This window comes from Labrus mixtus, chromosome 9 (assembly GCF_963584025.1).
Source record: "Labrus mixtus chromosome 9, fLabMix1.1, whole genome shotgun sequence".
NCBI classification, from domain to species: Eukaryota; Metazoa; Chordata; class Actinopteri; order Labriformes; family Labridae; genus Labrus; species Labrus mixtus.
In genome coordinates, this window is record NC_083620.1 from 28,777,289 (window position 1) to 28,790,138 (window position 12,850).

The 12,850-nt window shown below is 43.7% G+C and overlaps 33 non-coding genes across 33 annotated transcripts; all 33 read right to left on the reverse strand.

Annotated features, from left to right (window-relative positions):
• Nucleotides 1-108: 108 nt before the first annotated feature.
• LOC132981135 (U5 spliceosomal RNA) lies at nt 109-221 on the reverse strand. The gene has a single exon (XR_009674364.1). It is a non-coding gene; the product is annotated as a U5 spliceosomal RNA (small nuclear RNA).
• Nucleotides 222-494: 273 nt separating this feature from the next.
• LOC132981336 (U5 spliceosomal RNA) lies at nt 495-611 on the reverse strand. The gene has a single exon (XR_009674560.1). It is a non-coding gene; the product is annotated as a U5 spliceosomal RNA (small nuclear RNA).
• Nucleotides 612-884: 273 nt separating this feature from the next.
• Nucleotides 885-1,001, reverse strand: LOC132981292 (U5 spliceosomal RNA). Its single transcript, XR_009674516.1, has one exon. It is a non-coding gene; the product is annotated as a U5 spliceosomal RNA (small nuclear RNA).
• Nucleotides 1,002-1,274: 273 nt separating this feature from the next.
• LOC132981100 (U5 spliceosomal RNA) lies at nt 1,275-1,391 on the reverse strand. Its single transcript, XR_009674331.1, has one exon. It is a non-coding gene; the product is annotated as a U5 spliceosomal RNA (small nuclear RNA).
• Nucleotides 1,392-1,692: 301 nt separating this feature from the next.
• Nucleotides 1,693-1,806, reverse strand: LOC132981203 (U5 spliceosomal RNA). Its single transcript, XR_009674431.1, has one exon. It is a non-coding gene; the product is annotated as a U5 spliceosomal RNA (small nuclear RNA).
• A 273-nt stretch (nt 1,807-2,079) lies between these two features.
• Nucleotides 2,080-2,196, reverse strand: LOC132981160 (U5 spliceosomal RNA). The gene has a single exon (XR_009674389.1). It is a non-coding gene; the product is annotated as a U5 spliceosomal RNA (small nuclear RNA).
• Nucleotides 2,197-2,469: 273 nt separating this feature from the next.
• Nucleotides 2,470-2,586, reverse strand: LOC132981016 (U5 spliceosomal RNA). Its single transcript, XR_009674251.1, has one exon. It is a non-coding gene; the product is annotated as a U5 spliceosomal RNA (small nuclear RNA).
• Nucleotides 2,587-2,859: 273 nt separating this feature from the next.
• Nucleotides 2,860-2,976, reverse strand: LOC132981017 (U5 spliceosomal RNA). The gene has a single exon (XR_009674252.1). It is a non-coding gene; the product is annotated as a U5 spliceosomal RNA (small nuclear RNA).
• A 273-nt stretch (nt 2,977-3,249) lies between these two features.
• On the reverse strand, nt 3,250-3,366 carry LOC132981173 (U5 spliceosomal RNA). The gene has a single exon (XR_009674402.1). It is a non-coding gene; the product is annotated as a U5 spliceosomal RNA (small nuclear RNA).
• A 273-nt stretch (nt 3,367-3,639) lies between these two features.
• On the reverse strand, nt 3,640-3,756 carry LOC132981018 (U5 spliceosomal RNA). The gene has a single exon (XR_009674253.1). It is a non-coding gene; the product is annotated as a U5 spliceosomal RNA (small nuclear RNA).
• Nucleotides 3,757-4,033: 277 nt separating this feature from the next.
• LOC132981221 (U5 spliceosomal RNA) lies at nt 4,034-4,147 on the reverse strand. The gene has a single exon (XR_009674448.1). It is a non-coding gene; the product is annotated as a U5 spliceosomal RNA (small nuclear RNA).
• A 273-nt stretch (nt 4,148-4,420) lies between these two features.
• LOC132981049 (U5 spliceosomal RNA) lies at nt 4,421-4,537 on the reverse strand. The gene has a single exon (XR_009674283.1). It is a non-coding gene; the product is annotated as a U5 spliceosomal RNA (small nuclear RNA).
• A 273-nt stretch (nt 4,538-4,810) lies between these two features.
• On the reverse strand, nt 4,811-4,927 carry LOC132981101 (U5 spliceosomal RNA). Its single transcript, XR_009674332.1, has one exon. It is a non-coding gene; the product is annotated as a U5 spliceosomal RNA (small nuclear RNA).
• Nucleotides 4,928-5,228: 301 nt separating this feature from the next.
• Nucleotides 5,229-5,342, reverse strand: LOC132981204 (U5 spliceosomal RNA). Its single transcript, XR_009674432.1, has one exon. It is a non-coding gene; the product is annotated as a U5 spliceosomal RNA (small nuclear RNA).
• Nucleotides 5,343-5,615: 273 nt separating this feature from the next.
• On the reverse strand, nt 5,616-5,732 carry LOC132981161 (U5 spliceosomal RNA). Its single transcript, XR_009674390.1, has one exon. It is a non-coding gene; the product is annotated as a U5 spliceosomal RNA (small nuclear RNA).
• A 273-nt stretch (nt 5,733-6,005) lies between these two features.
• Nucleotides 6,006-6,122, reverse strand: LOC132981019 (U5 spliceosomal RNA). The gene has a single exon (XR_009674254.1). It is a non-coding gene; the product is annotated as a U5 spliceosomal RNA (small nuclear RNA).
• A 273-nt stretch (nt 6,123-6,395) lies between these two features.
• On the reverse strand, nt 6,396-6,512 carry LOC132981176 (U5 spliceosomal RNA). Its single transcript, XR_009674404.1, has one exon. It is a non-coding gene; the product is annotated as a U5 spliceosomal RNA (small nuclear RNA).
• A 273-nt stretch (nt 6,513-6,785) lies between these two features.
• On the reverse strand, nt 6,786-6,902 carry LOC132981157 (U5 spliceosomal RNA). Its single transcript, XR_009674386.1, has one exon. It is a non-coding gene; the product is annotated as a U5 spliceosomal RNA (small nuclear RNA).
• A 273-nt stretch (nt 6,903-7,175) lies between these two features.
• LOC132981239 (U5 spliceosomal RNA) lies at nt 7,176-7,292 on the reverse strand. Its single transcript, XR_009674465.1, has one exon. It is a non-coding gene; the product is annotated as a U5 spliceosomal RNA (small nuclear RNA).
• A 273-nt stretch (nt 7,293-7,565) lies between these two features.
• LOC132981105 (U5 spliceosomal RNA) lies at nt 7,566-7,682 on the reverse strand. The gene has a single exon (XR_009674336.1). It is a non-coding gene; the product is annotated as a U5 spliceosomal RNA (small nuclear RNA).
• A 273-nt stretch (nt 7,683-7,955) lies between these two features.
• LOC132981177 (U5 spliceosomal RNA) lies at nt 7,956-8,072 on the reverse strand. Its single transcript, XR_009674405.1, has one exon. It is a non-coding gene; the product is annotated as a U5 spliceosomal RNA (small nuclear RNA).
• Nucleotides 8,073-8,345: 273 nt separating this feature from the next.
• Nucleotides 8,346-8,462, reverse strand: LOC132981020 (U5 spliceosomal RNA). The gene has a single exon (XR_009674255.1). It is a non-coding gene; the product is annotated as a U5 spliceosomal RNA (small nuclear RNA).
• A 273-nt stretch (nt 8,463-8,735) lies between these two features.
• On the reverse strand, nt 8,736-8,852 carry LOC132981021 (U5 spliceosomal RNA). The gene has a single exon (XR_009674256.1). It is a non-coding gene; the product is annotated as a U5 spliceosomal RNA (small nuclear RNA).
• A 273-nt stretch (nt 8,853-9,125) lies between these two features.
• On the reverse strand, nt 9,126-9,242 carry LOC132981284 (U5 spliceosomal RNA). The gene has a single exon (XR_009674508.1). It is a non-coding gene; the product is annotated as a U5 spliceosomal RNA (small nuclear RNA).
• Nucleotides 9,243-9,543: 301 nt separating this feature from the next.
• Nucleotides 9,544-9,657, reverse strand: LOC132981205 (U5 spliceosomal RNA). Its single transcript, XR_009674433.1, has one exon. It is a non-coding gene; the product is annotated as a U5 spliceosomal RNA (small nuclear RNA).
• A 273-nt stretch (nt 9,658-9,930) lies between these two features.
• Nucleotides 9,931-10,047, reverse strand: LOC132981164 (U5 spliceosomal RNA). Its single transcript, XR_009674392.1, has one exon. It is a non-coding gene; the product is annotated as a U5 spliceosomal RNA (small nuclear RNA).
• A 273-nt stretch (nt 10,048-10,320) lies between these two features.
• On the reverse strand, nt 10,321-10,437 carry LOC132981023 (U5 spliceosomal RNA). Its single transcript, XR_009674258.1, has one exon. It is a non-coding gene; the product is annotated as a U5 spliceosomal RNA (small nuclear RNA).
• A 273-nt stretch (nt 10,438-10,710) lies between these two features.
• LOC132981257 (U5 spliceosomal RNA) lies at nt 10,711-10,827 on the reverse strand. The gene has a single exon (XR_009674483.1). It is a non-coding gene; the product is annotated as a U5 spliceosomal RNA (small nuclear RNA).
• A 273-nt stretch (nt 10,828-11,100) lies between these two features.
• Nucleotides 11,101-11,217, reverse strand: LOC132981165 (U5 spliceosomal RNA). The gene has a single exon (XR_009674393.1). It is a non-coding gene; the product is annotated as a U5 spliceosomal RNA (small nuclear RNA).
• A 273-nt stretch (nt 11,218-11,490) lies between these two features.
• Nucleotides 11,491-11,607, reverse strand: LOC132981024 (U5 spliceosomal RNA). Its single transcript, XR_009674259.1, has one exon. It is a non-coding gene; the product is annotated as a U5 spliceosomal RNA (small nuclear RNA).
• Nucleotides 11,608-11,880: 273 nt separating this feature from the next.
• LOC132981122 (U5 spliceosomal RNA) lies at nt 11,881-11,997 on the reverse strand. The gene has a single exon (XR_009674352.1). It is a non-coding gene; the product is annotated as a U5 spliceosomal RNA (small nuclear RNA).
• Nucleotides 11,998-12,270: 273 nt separating this feature from the next.
• On the reverse strand, nt 12,271-12,387 carry LOC132981178 (U5 spliceosomal RNA). Its single transcript, XR_009674406.1, has one exon. It is a non-coding gene; the product is annotated as a U5 spliceosomal RNA (small nuclear RNA).
• Nucleotides 12,388-12,659: 272 nt separating this feature from the next.
• LOC132981092 (U5 spliceosomal RNA) lies at nt 12,660-12,776 on the reverse strand. Its single transcript, XR_009674324.1, has one exon. It is a non-coding gene; the product is annotated as a U5 spliceosomal RNA (small nuclear RNA).
• Between the last annotated feature and the right edge of the window lie 74 nt (nt 12,777-12,850).

A 12,850-nucleotide genomic window follows, 5' to 3' on the forward strand; every position in this document is an offset into this window, starting at 1 on the left:
CAACTGCATAATTGTAAAACTAGCCACTAATCACTCTAAAATGTGACTCTAGATCGCAAGCCAAATTGCATTGGATAGGTTCTTTGCTTTCCACATAACAGAGAGGATCAGCTACAAGGCTAAGCCTGCCAAAAATAACTTGAACTCAATAGTGTTCCTCTCCACGGAAGTCTTTAGTAAAAGGCGAAAGACTTGTACGATATGAAGAGAAACCCGAGTATGTCAGGATTATCGTCAAGGGCAGAATAACACACGTCGCCCTGGCTACTACACTCACGGGAAGCCTGACTTGGCATGTTGCATACTAGGCCATGTGCATCCCTGTCACAGTCTTTATCCAATGGAATTGCTCTCACCTTGTTGTACACTCTTTCTAATTGGTCATCACAGCAGCTGCATAATTGTAAAACTAGCCACTAATCACTCTAAAATGTGACTCTAGATCGCAAGCCAAATTGCATTGGATAGGTTCTTTGCTTTCCACATAATAGAGAGGCTCAGCTACAAGGCTAAGCCTGCCAAAAATAAGTTGAACTCAATAGTGTTCCTCTCCACGGAAGTCTTTAGTAAAAGGCGAAAGACTTGTACGATATGAAGAGAAACCTGAGTATGTCAGGATCATCGTCAAGGGCAGGATAACACACGTCGCCCTGGCTACTACACTCACGGGAAGCCTGACTTGGCCTGTTGCATACTAGGCCATGTGCATCCCTGTCACAGTCTTTATCCAATGGAATTGCTCTCACCTTGTTGTACACTCTTTCTAATTGGTCATCACAGCAACCGCATAATTGTAAAACCAACCACTAATCACTCTAAAATTTGGCTCACAACCTCTGGGGTAATTGCATTGGATAGGTTCTTTGCTTTCTACGTAATAGAGAGGCTCAGCTACAAGACTAAGCCTGCCAAAAATAAGATGAACTCAATAGTGTTCCTCTCCACGGAAGTCTTTAGTAAAAGGCGAAAGACTTGTACGATATGAAGAGAAACCTGAGTATGTCAGGATCATCGTCAAGGGCAGGATAACACACATCGCCCTGGCTACTACACTCACGGGAAACCTGACTTGGCCTGTTGCATACTAGGCCATGTGCATCCCTGTCACAGTCTTTATCCAATGGAATTGCTCTCATCTTGTTGTACACTCTCTCTAATTGGTCATCACAGCAACTGCATAATTGTAAAACTAGCCACTAATGACTCTAAAATGTCTCTCTAGATCTCAAGCCAAATTGCATTGGATAAGTTCTTTGCTTTCCACATAATAGAGAAGCTCAGCTACAAGGCTAAGCCTGCCAAAAATAAGTTGAACTCAATAGTGTTCCTCGCCACGGAAGTCTTTAGTAAAAGGCGAAAGACTTGTACGATATGAAGAGAAACCTGAGTATGTCAGGATCGTCGTCAAGGGCAGGATAACACACGTCGCCCTGGCTACTACACTCACGGGAAGCCTGACTTTGCCTGTTGCATACTAGGCCATGTGCATCCCTGTCACAGTCTTTATCCAATGGAATTGCTCTCACCTTGTTGTACACTCTTTCTAATTGGTCATCACAGCAGCTGCATAATTGTAAAACTAGCCACTAATCACTCTAAAATGTGACTCTAGATCACAAGCCAAAATTTGGCTCACGACCTCTGGGGTAATTGCATTGGATAGGTTATTTGCTTTCCACATAATAGAGAGGCTCAGCTACAAGGCTAGGCCTACCAAAAATAAGTTGATCTCAATAGTGTTCCTCTCCACGGAAGTCTTTAGTAAAAGGCGAAAGACTTGTACGATATGAAGAGAAACCAGAGTATGTCAGGATTATCGTCAAGGGCAGGTTAACACACGTCGCCCTGGCTACTACACTCACGGGAAGCCTGACTTGGCCTGTTGCATACTAGGCCATGTGCATCCCTGTCACAGTCTTTATCCAATGGAATTGCTCTCACCTTGTTGTACACTCTTTCTAATTGGTCATCACAGCAACTGCATAATTGTAAAACCAACCACTAATCACTCTAAAATTTGGCTCACAACCTCTGGGGTAATTGCATTGGATAGGTTATTTGATTTCTACATAATAGAGAGGCTCAGCTACAAGGCTAAGCCTGCCAAAAATAAGATGAACTCAATAGTGTTCCTCTCCACGGAAGTCTTTAGTAAAAGGCGAAAGACTTGTACGATTTGAAGAGAAACTCGAGTATGTCAGGATAATCGTCAAGGGCAGGATAACACACGTCGCCCTGGCTACTACACTCACGGGAAGCCTGACTTGGCCTGTTGCATACTAGGCCATGTGCATCCCTGTCACAGTCTTTATCCAATGGAATTGCTCTCACCTTGTTGTACACTCTTTCTAATTGGTCATCACAGCAGCTGCATAATTGTAAAACTAGCCACTAATCACTCTAAAATGTGACTCTAGATCACAAGCCAAATTGCATTGGATAGGTTCTTTGCTTTCCACATAATAGAGAGGCTCAGCTACAAGGCTAAGCCTGCCAAAAATAAGTTGAACTCAATAGTGTTCCTCTCCACGGAAGTCTTTAGTAAAAGGCGAAAGACTTGTACGATATGAAGAGAAACCCGAGTATGTCAGGATCATCGTCAAGGGCAGGATAACACACGTCACCCTGGCCACTACACTCACGGGAAGCCTGACTTGGCCTGTTGCATACTAGGCCATGTGCATCCCTGTCACAGTCTTTATCCAATGGAATTGCTCTCACCTTGTTGTACACTCTCTCTAATTGGTCATCACAGCAACTGCATAATTGTAAAACTAGCCACTAATCACTCTAAAATGTGACTCTAGATCGCAAGCCAAATTGCATTGGATAGGTTCTTTGCTTTCCACATAATAGAGAGGCTCAGCTACAAGGCTAAGCCTGCCAAAAATAAGTTGAACTCAATAGTGTTCCTCTCCACGGAAGTCTTTAGTAAAAGGCGAAAGACTTGTACGATATGAAGAGAAACCCGAGTATGTCAGGATCATCGTCAAGGGCAGGTTAACACACGTCGCCCTGGCTACTACACTCACGGGAAGCCTGACTTGGCCTGTTGCATACTAGGCCATGTGCATCCCTGTCACAGTCTTTATCCAATGGAATTGCTCTCACCTTGTTGTACACTCTTTCTAATTGGTCATCACAGCAGCTGCATAATTGTAAAACCAACCACTAATCACTCTAAAATTTGGCTCACAACCTCTGGGGTAATTGCATTGGATAGGTTGTTTGCTTTCCACATAATAGAGAGGCTCAGCTACAAGGCTAAGCCTGCCAAAAATAAGTTGAACTCAATAGTGCTCCTCTCCACGGAAGTCTTTAGTAAAAGGCGAAAAACTTGTACGATATGAAGAGAAACCCGAGTATGTCAGGATCATCGTCAAGGGCAGGATAACACACGTCACCCTGGCCACTACACTCACGGGAAGCCTGACTTGGCCTGTTGCATACTAGGCCATGTGCATCCCTGTCACAGTCTTTATCCAATGGAATTGCTCTCACCTTGTTGTACACTCTTTCTAATTGGTCATCACAGCAACTGCATAATTGTAAAACTAGCCACTAATCACTCTAAAATGTCTCTCTAGATCTCAAGCCAAATTGCATTGGATAAGTTCTTTGCTTTCCACATAATAGAGAGGCTCAGCTACAAGGCTAAGCCTGCCAAAAATAAGTTGAACTCAATAGTGTTCCTCTCCACGGAAGTCTTTAGTAAAAGGCGAAAGACTTGTACGATATGAAGAGAAACCCGAGTATGTCAGGATTATCGTCAAGGGCAGGATAACACACGTCGCCCTGGCTACTACACTCACGGGAAGCCTGACTTGGCCTGTTGCATACTAGGCCATGTGCATCCCTGTCACAATCTTTATCCAATGGAATTGCTCTCACCTTGTTGTACACTCTCTCTAATTGGTCATCACAGCAACTGCATAATTGTAAAACTAGCCACTAATGACTCTAAAATGTCTCTCTAGATCTCAAGCCAAATTGCATTGGATAAGTTCTTTGCTTTCCACATAATAGAGAGGCTCAGCTACAAGGCTAAGCCTGCCAAAAAATAAGTTGAACTCAATAGTGTTCCTCTCCACGGAAGTCTTTAGTAAAAGGCGAAAGACTTGTACGATATGAAGAGAAACCCGAGTATGTCAGGATTATCGTCAAGGGCAGGATAACACACGTCGCCCTGGCTACTACACTCACGGGAAGCCTGACTTGGCCTGTTGCATACTAGGCCATGTGCATCCCTGTCACAATCTTTATCCAATGGAATTGCTCTCACCTTGTTGTACACTCTTTCTAATTGGTCATCACAGCAACTGCATAATTGTAAAACCAACCACTAATCACTCTAAAATGTGACTCTAGATCACAAGCCAAATTGCATTGGATAGGTTCTTTGCTTTCCACATAATAGAGAGGCTCAGCTACAAGGCTAAGCCTGCCAAAAATAAGATGAACTCAATAGTGTTCCTCTCCACGGAAGTCTTTAGTAAAAGGCGAAAGACTTGTACGATATGAAGAGAAACCCGAGTATGTCAGGATTATCGTCAAGGGCAGGATAACACACGTCGCCCTGGCCACTACACTCACGGGAAGCCTGACTTGGCCTGTTGCATACTAGGCCATGTGCATCCCTGTCACAGTCTTTATCCAATGGAATTGCTCTCACCTTGTTGTACACTCTTTCTAATTGGTCATCACAGCAACTGCATAATTGTAAAACTAGCCACTAATCACTCTAAAATGTGACTCTAGATCACAAGCCAAATTGCATTGGATAGGTTCTTTGCTTTCCACATAATAGAGAAGCTCAGCTACAAGGCTAAGCCTGCCAAAAATAAGTTGAACTCAATAGTGTTCCTCGCCACGGAAGTCTTTAGTAAAAGGCGAAAGACTTGTACGATATGAAGAGAAACCTGAGTATGTCAGGATCGTCGTCAAGGGCAGGATAACACACGTCGCCCTGGCTACTACACTCACGGGAAGCCTGACTTTGCCTGTTGCATACTAGGCCATGTGCATCCCTGTCACAGTCTTTATCCAATGGAATTGCTCTCACCTTGTTGTACACTCTTTCTAATTGGTCATCATAGCAACTGCATAATTGTAAAACTAGCCACTAATCACTCTAAAATGTGACTCTAGATCACAAGCCAAAATTTGGCTCACGACCTCTGGGGTAATTGCATTGGATAGGTTATTTGCTTTCCACATAATAGAGAGGCTCAGCTACAAGGCTAGGCCTACCAAAAATAAGTTGATCTCAATAGTGTTCCTCTCCACGGAAGTCTTTAGTAAAAGGCGAAAGACTTGTACGATATGAAGAGAAACCAGAGTATGTCAGGATTATCGTCAAGGGCAGGTTAACACACGTCGCCCTGGCTACTACACTCACGGGAAGCCTGACTTGGCCTGTTGCATACTAGGCCATGTGCATCCCTGTCACAGTCTTTATCCAATGGAATTGCTCTCACCTTGTTGTACACTCTTTCTAATTGGTCATCACAGCAACTGCATAATTGTAAAACCAACCACTAATCACTCTAAAATTTGGCTCACAACCTCTGGGGTAATTGCATTGGATAGGTTATTTGATTTCTACATAATAGAGAGGCTCAGCTACAAGGCTAAGCCTGCCAAAAATAAGATGAACTCAATAGTGTTCCTCTCCACGGAAGTCTTTAGTAAAAGGCGAAAGACTTGTACGATTTGAAGAGAAACTCGAGTATGTCAGGATAATCGTCAAGGGCAGGATAACACACGTCGCCCTGGCTACTACACTCACGGGAAGCCTGACTTGGCCTGTTGCATACTAGGCCATGTGCATCCCTGTCACAGTCTTTATCCAATGGAATTGCTCTCACCTTGTTGTACACTCTTTCTAATTGGTCATCACAGCAGCTGCATAATTGTAAAACTAGCCACTAATCACTCTAAAATGTGACTCTAGATCACAAGCCAAATTGCATTGGATAGGTTCTTTGCTTTCCACATAATAGAGAGGCTCAGCTACAAGGCTAAGCCTGCCAAAAATAAGTTGAACTCAATAGTGTTCCTCTCCACGGAAGTCTTTAGTAAAAGGCGAAAGACTTGTACGATATGAAGAGAAACCCGAGTATGTCAGGATCATCGTCAAGGGCAGGTTAACACACGTCGCCCTGGCTACTACACTCACGGGAAGCCTGACTTGGCCTGTTGCATACTAGGCCATGTGCATCCCTGTCACAGTCTTTATCCAATGGAATTGCTCTCACCTTGTTGTACACTCTTTCTAATTGGTCATCACAGCAGCTGCATAATTGTAAAACCAACCACTAATCACTCTAAAATTTGGCTCACAACCTCTGGGGTAATTGCATTGGATAGGTTGTTTGCTTTCCACATAATAGAGAGGCTCAGCTACAAGGCTAAGCCTGCCAAAAATAAGTTGAACTCAATAGTGCTCCTCTCCACGGAAGTCTTTAGTAAAAGGCGAAAAACTTGTACGATATGAAGAGAAACCCGAGTATGTCAGGATCATCGTCAAGGGCAGGATAACACACGTCACCCTGGCCACTACACTCACGGGAAGCCTGACTTGGCCTGTTGCATACTAGGCCATGTGCATCCCTGTCACAGTCTTTATCCAATGGAATTGCTCTCACCTTGTTGTACACTCTTTCTAATTGGTCATCACAGCAACTGCATAATTGTGAAACTAGCCACTAATGACTCTAAAATGTCTCTCTAGATCTCAAGCCAAATTGCATTGGATAAGTTCTTTGCTTTCCACATAATAGAGAGGCTCAGCTACAAGGCTAAGCCTGCCAAAAATAAGTTGAACTCAATAGTGTTCCTCTCCACGGAAGTCTTTAGTAAAAGGCGAAAGACTTGTACGATTTGAAGAGAAACTCGAGTATGTCAGGATAATCGTCAAGGGCAGGATAACACACGTCGCCCTGGCTACTACACTCACGGGAAGCCTGACTTGGCCTGTTGCATACTAGGCCATGTGCATCCCTGTCACAGTCTTTATCCAATGGAATTGCTCTCACCTTGTTGTACACTCTTTCTAATTGGTCATCACAGCAGCTGCATAATTGTAAAACTAGCCACTAATCACTCTAAAATGTGACTCTAGATCACAAGCCAAATTGCATTGGATAGGTTCTTTGCTTTCCACATAATAGAGAGGCTCAGCTACAAGGCTAAGCCTGCCAAAAATAAGTTGAACTCAATAGTGTTCCTCTCCAAGGAAGTCTTTAGTAAAAGGCGAAAGACTTGTACGATATGAAGAGAAACCCGAGTATGTCAGGATTATCGTCAAGGGCAGGATAACACACGTCGCCCTGGCTACTACACTCACGGGAAGCCTGACTTGGCCTGTTGCATACTAGGCCATGTGCATCCCTGTCACAATCTTTATCCAATGGAATTGCTCTCACCTTGTTGTACACTCTTTCTAATTGGTCATCACAGCAACTGCATAATTGTAAAACTAGCCACTAATCACTCTAAAATGTGACTCTAGATCGCAAGCCAAATTGCATTGGATAGGTTCTTTGCTTTCCACATAATAGAGAGGCTCAGCTACAAGGCTAAGCCTGCCAAAAATAAGTTGAACTCAATAGTGTTCCTCTCCACGGAAGTCTTTAGTAAAAGGCGAAAGACTTGTACGATATGAAGAGAAACCCAAGTATGTCAGGATTATCGTCAAGGGCAGGTTAACACACGTCGCCCTGGCTACTACACTCACGGGAAGCCTGACTTGGCCTGTTGCATACTAGGCCATGTGCATCCCTGTCACAGTCTTTATCCAATGGAATTGCTCTCACCTTGTTGTACACTCTTTCTAATTGGTCATCACAGCAGCTGCATAATTGTAAAACCAACCACTAATCACTCTAAAATTTGGCTCACAACCTCTGGGGTAATTGCATTGGATAGGTTGTTTGCTTTCCACATAATAGAGAGGCTCAGCTACAAGGCTAAGCCTGCCAAAAATAAGTTGAACTCAATAGTGCTCCTCTCCACGGAAGTCTTTAGTAAAAGGCGAAAAACTTGTACGATATGAAGAGAAACCCGAGTATGTCAGGATCATCGTCAAGGGCAGGATAACACACGTCACCCTGGCCACTACACTCACGGGAAGCCTGACTTGGCCTGTTGCATACTAGGCCATGTGCATCCCTGTCACAGTCTTTATCCAATGGAATTGCTCTCACCTTGTTGTACACTCTTTCTAATTGGTCATCACAGCAACTGCATAATTGTGAAACTAGCCACTAATGACTCTAAAATGTCTCTCTAGATCTCAAGCCAAATTGCATTGGATAAGTTCTTTGCTTTCCATATAATAGAGAGGCTCAGCTACAAGGCTAAGCCTGCCAAAAATAAGTTGAACTCAATAGTGTTCCTCTCCACGGAAGTCTTTAGTAAAAGGCGAAAGACTTGTACGATATGAAGAGAAACCCGAGTATGTCAGGATTATCGTCAAGGGCAGGATAACACACGTCGCCCTGGCTACTACACTCACGGGAAGCCTGACTTGGCCTGTTGCATACTAGGCCATGTGCATCCCTGTCACAATCTTTATCCAATGGAATTGCTCTCACCTTGTTGTACACTCTTTCTAATTGGTCATCACAGCAACTGCATAATTGTAAAACCAACCACTAATCACTCTAAAATGTGACTCTAGATCGCAAGCCAAATTGCATTGGATAGGTTCTTTGCTTTCCACATAATAGAGAGGCTCAGCTACAAGGCTAAGCCTGCCAAAAATAAGTTGAACTCAATAGTGTTCCTCTCCACGGAAGTCTTTAGTAAAAGGCGAAAGACTTGTACGATATGAAGAGAAACCCGAGTATGTCAGGATTATCGTCAAGGGCAGGATAACACACGTCGCCCTGGCTACTACACTCACGGGAAGCCTGACTTGGCCTGTTGCATACTAGGCCATGTGCATCCCTGTCACAATCTTTATCCAATGGAATTGCTCTCACCTTGTTGTACACTCTCTCTAATTGGTCATCACAGCAACTGCATAATTGTAAAACTAGCCACTAATGACTCTAAAATGTCTCTCTAGATCTCAAGCCAAATTGCATTGGATAGGTTCTTTGCTTTCCACATAATAGAGAGGCTCAGCTACAAGGCTAAGCCTGCCAAAAATAAGATGAACTCAATAGTGTTCCTCGCCACGGAAGTCTTTAGTAAAAGGCGAAAGACTTGTACAATATGAAGAGAAACCTGAGTATGTCAGGATCGTCGTCAAGGGCAGGATAACACACGTCGCCCTGGCTACTACACTCACGGGAAGCCTGACTTTGCCTGTTGCATACTAGGCCATGTGCATCCCTGTCACAGTCTTTATCCAATGGAATTGCTCTCACCTTGTTGTACACTCTTTGTAATTGGTCATCATAGCAACTGCATAATTGTAAAACTAGCCACTAATCACTCTAAAATGTGACTCTAGATCACAAGCCAAAATTTGGCTCACGACCTCTGGGGTAATTGCATTGGATAGGTTATTTGCTTTCCACATAATAGAGAGGCTCAGCTACAAGGCTAGGCCTACCAAAAATAAGTTGATCTCAATAGTGTTCCTCTCCACGGAAGTCTTTAGTAAAAGGCGAAAGACTTGTACGATATGAAGAGAAACCAGAGTATGTCAGGATTATCGTCAAGGGCAGGTTAACACACGTCGCCCTGGCTACTACACTCACGGGAAGCCTGACTTGGCCTGTTGCATACTAGGCCATGTGCATCCCTGTCACAATCTTTATCCAATGGAATTGCTCTCACCTTGTTGTACACTCTTTCTAATTGGTCATCACAGCAACTGCATAATTGTAAAATCAACCACTAATCACTCTAAAATTTGGCTCACAACCTCTGGGGTAATTGCATTGGATAGGTTATTTGCTTTCTACATAATAGAGAGGCTCAGCTACAAGGCTAAGCCTGCCAAAAATAAGATGAACTCAATAGTGTTCCTCTCCACGGAAGTCTTTAGTAAAAGGCGAAAGACTTGTACGATTTGAAGAGAAACTCGAGTATGTCAGGATAATCGTCAAGGGCAGGATAACACACGTCGCCCTGGCTACTACACTCACGGGAAGCCTGACTTGGCCTGTTGCATACTAGGCCATGTGCATCCCTGTCACAGTCTTTATCCAATGGAATTGCTCTCACCTTGTTGTACACTCTTTCTAATTGGTCATCACAGCAGCTGCATAATTGTAAAACTAGCCACTAATCACTCTAAAATGTGACTCTAGATCACAAGCCAAATTGCATTGGATAGGTTCTTTGCTTTCCACATAATAGAGAGGCTCAGCTACAAGGCTAAGCCTGCCAAAAATAAGTTGAACTCAATAGTGTTCCTCTCCACGGAAGTCTTTAGTAAAAGGCGAAAGACTTGTACGATATGAAGAGAAACCCGAGTATGTCAGGATCATCGTCAAGGGCAGGATAACACACGTCGCCCTGGCCACTACACTCACGGGAAGCCTGACTTGGCCTGTTGCATACTAGGCCATGTGCATCCCTGTCACAGTCTTTATCCAATGGAATTGCTCTCACCTTGTTGTACACTCTCTCTAATTGGTCATCACAGCAACTGCATAATTGTAAAACTAGCCACTAATCACTCTAAAATGTGACTCTAGATCGCAAGCCAAATTGCATTGGATAGGTTCTTTGCTTTCCACATAATAGAGAGGCTCAGCTACAAGGCTAAGCCTGCCAAAAATAAGTTGAACTCAATAGTGTTCCTCTCCACGGAAGTCTTTAGTAAAAGGCGAAAGACTTGTACGATATGAAGAGAAACCAGAGTATGTCAGGATTATCGTCAAGGGCAGGTTAACACACGTCGCCCTGGCTACTACACTCACGGGAAGCCTGACTTGGCCTGTTGCATACTAGGCCATGTGCATCCCTGTCACAGTCTTTATCCAATGGAATTGCTCTCACCTTGTTGTACACTCTTTCTAATTGGTCATCACAGCAACTGCATAATTGTAAAACCAACCACTAATCACTCTAAAATTTGGCTCACAACCTCTGGGGTAATTGCATTGGATAGGTTATTTGATTTCTACATAATAGAGAGGCTCAGCTACAAGGCTAAGCCTGCCAAAAATAAGATGAACTCAATAGTGTTCCTCTCCACGGAAGTCTTTAGTAAAAGGCGAAAGACTTGTACGATTTGAAGAGAAACTCGAGTATGTCAGGATAATCGTCAAGGGCAGGATAACACTCGTCGCCCTGGCTACTACACTCACGGGAAGCCTGACTTGGCCTGTTGCATACTAGGCCATGTGCATCCCTGTCACAGTCTTTATCCAATGGAATTGCTCTCACCTTGTTGTACACTCTTTCTAATTGGTCATCACAGCAGCTGCATAATTGTAAAACTAGCCACTAATCACTCTAAAATGTGACTCTAGATCACAAGCCAAATTGCATTGGATAGGTTCTTTGCTTTCCACATAATAGAGAGGCTCAGCTACAAGGCTAAGCCTGCCAAAAATAAGTTGAACTCAATAGTGTTCCTCTCCACGGAAGTCTTTAGTAAAAGGCGAAAGACTTGTACGATATGAAGAGAAACCCGAGTATGTCAGGATCATCGTCAAGGGCAGGATAACACACGTCACCCTGGCCACTACACTCACGGGAAGCCTGACTTGGCCTGTTGCATACTAGGCCATGTGCATCCCTGTCACAGTCTTTATCCAATGGAATTGCTCTCACCTTGTTGTACACTCTCTCTAATTGGTCATCACAGCAACTGCATAATTGTAAAACTAGCCACTAATCACTCTAAAATGTGACTCTAGATCGCAAGCCAAATTGCATTGGATAGGTTCTTTGCTTTCCACATAATAGAGAGGCTCAGCTACAAGGCTAAGCCTGCCAAAAATAAGTTGAACTCAATAGTGTTCCTCTCCACGGAAGTCTTTAGTAAAAGGCGAAAAACTTGTACGATATGAAGAGAAACCCGAGTATGTCAGGATCATCGTCAAGGGCAGGTTAACACACGTCGCCCTGGCTACTACACTCACGGGAAGCCTGACTTGGCCTGTTGCATACTAGGCCATGTGCATCCCTGTCACAGTCTTTATCCAATGGAATTGCTCTCACCTTGTTGTACACTCTTTCTAATTGGTCATCACAGCAGCTGCATAATTGTAAAACCAACCACTAATCACTCTAAAATTTGGCTCACAACCTCTGGGGTAATTGCATTGGATAGGTTGTTTGCTTTCCACATAATAGAGAGGCTCAGCTACAAGGCTAAGCCTGCCAAAAATAAGTTGAACTCAATAGTGCTCCTCTCCACGGAAGTCTTTAGTAAAAGGCGAAAAACTTGTACGATATGAAGAGAAACCCGAGTATGTCAGGATCATCGTCAAGGGCAGGATAACACACGTCACCCTGGCCACTACACTCACGGGAAGCCTGACTTGGCCTGTTGCATACTAGGCCATGTGCATCCCTGTCACAGTCTTTATCCAATGGAATTGCTCTCACCTTGTTGTACACTCTTTCTAATTGGTCATCACAGCAACTGCATAATTGTAAAACTAGCCACTAATCACTCTAAAATGTCTCTCTAGATCTCAAGCCAATTGCATTGGATAAGTTCTTTGCTTTCCACATAATAGAGAGGCTCAGCTACAAGGCTAAGCCTGCCAAAACTAAGTTGAACTCAATAGTGTTCCTCTCCACGGAAGTCTTTAGTAAAAGGCGAAAGACTTGTACGATATGAAGAGAAACCCGAGTATGTCAGGATTATCATCAAGGGCAGGATAACACACGTCGCCCTGGCTACTACACTCACGGGAAGCCTGACTTGGCC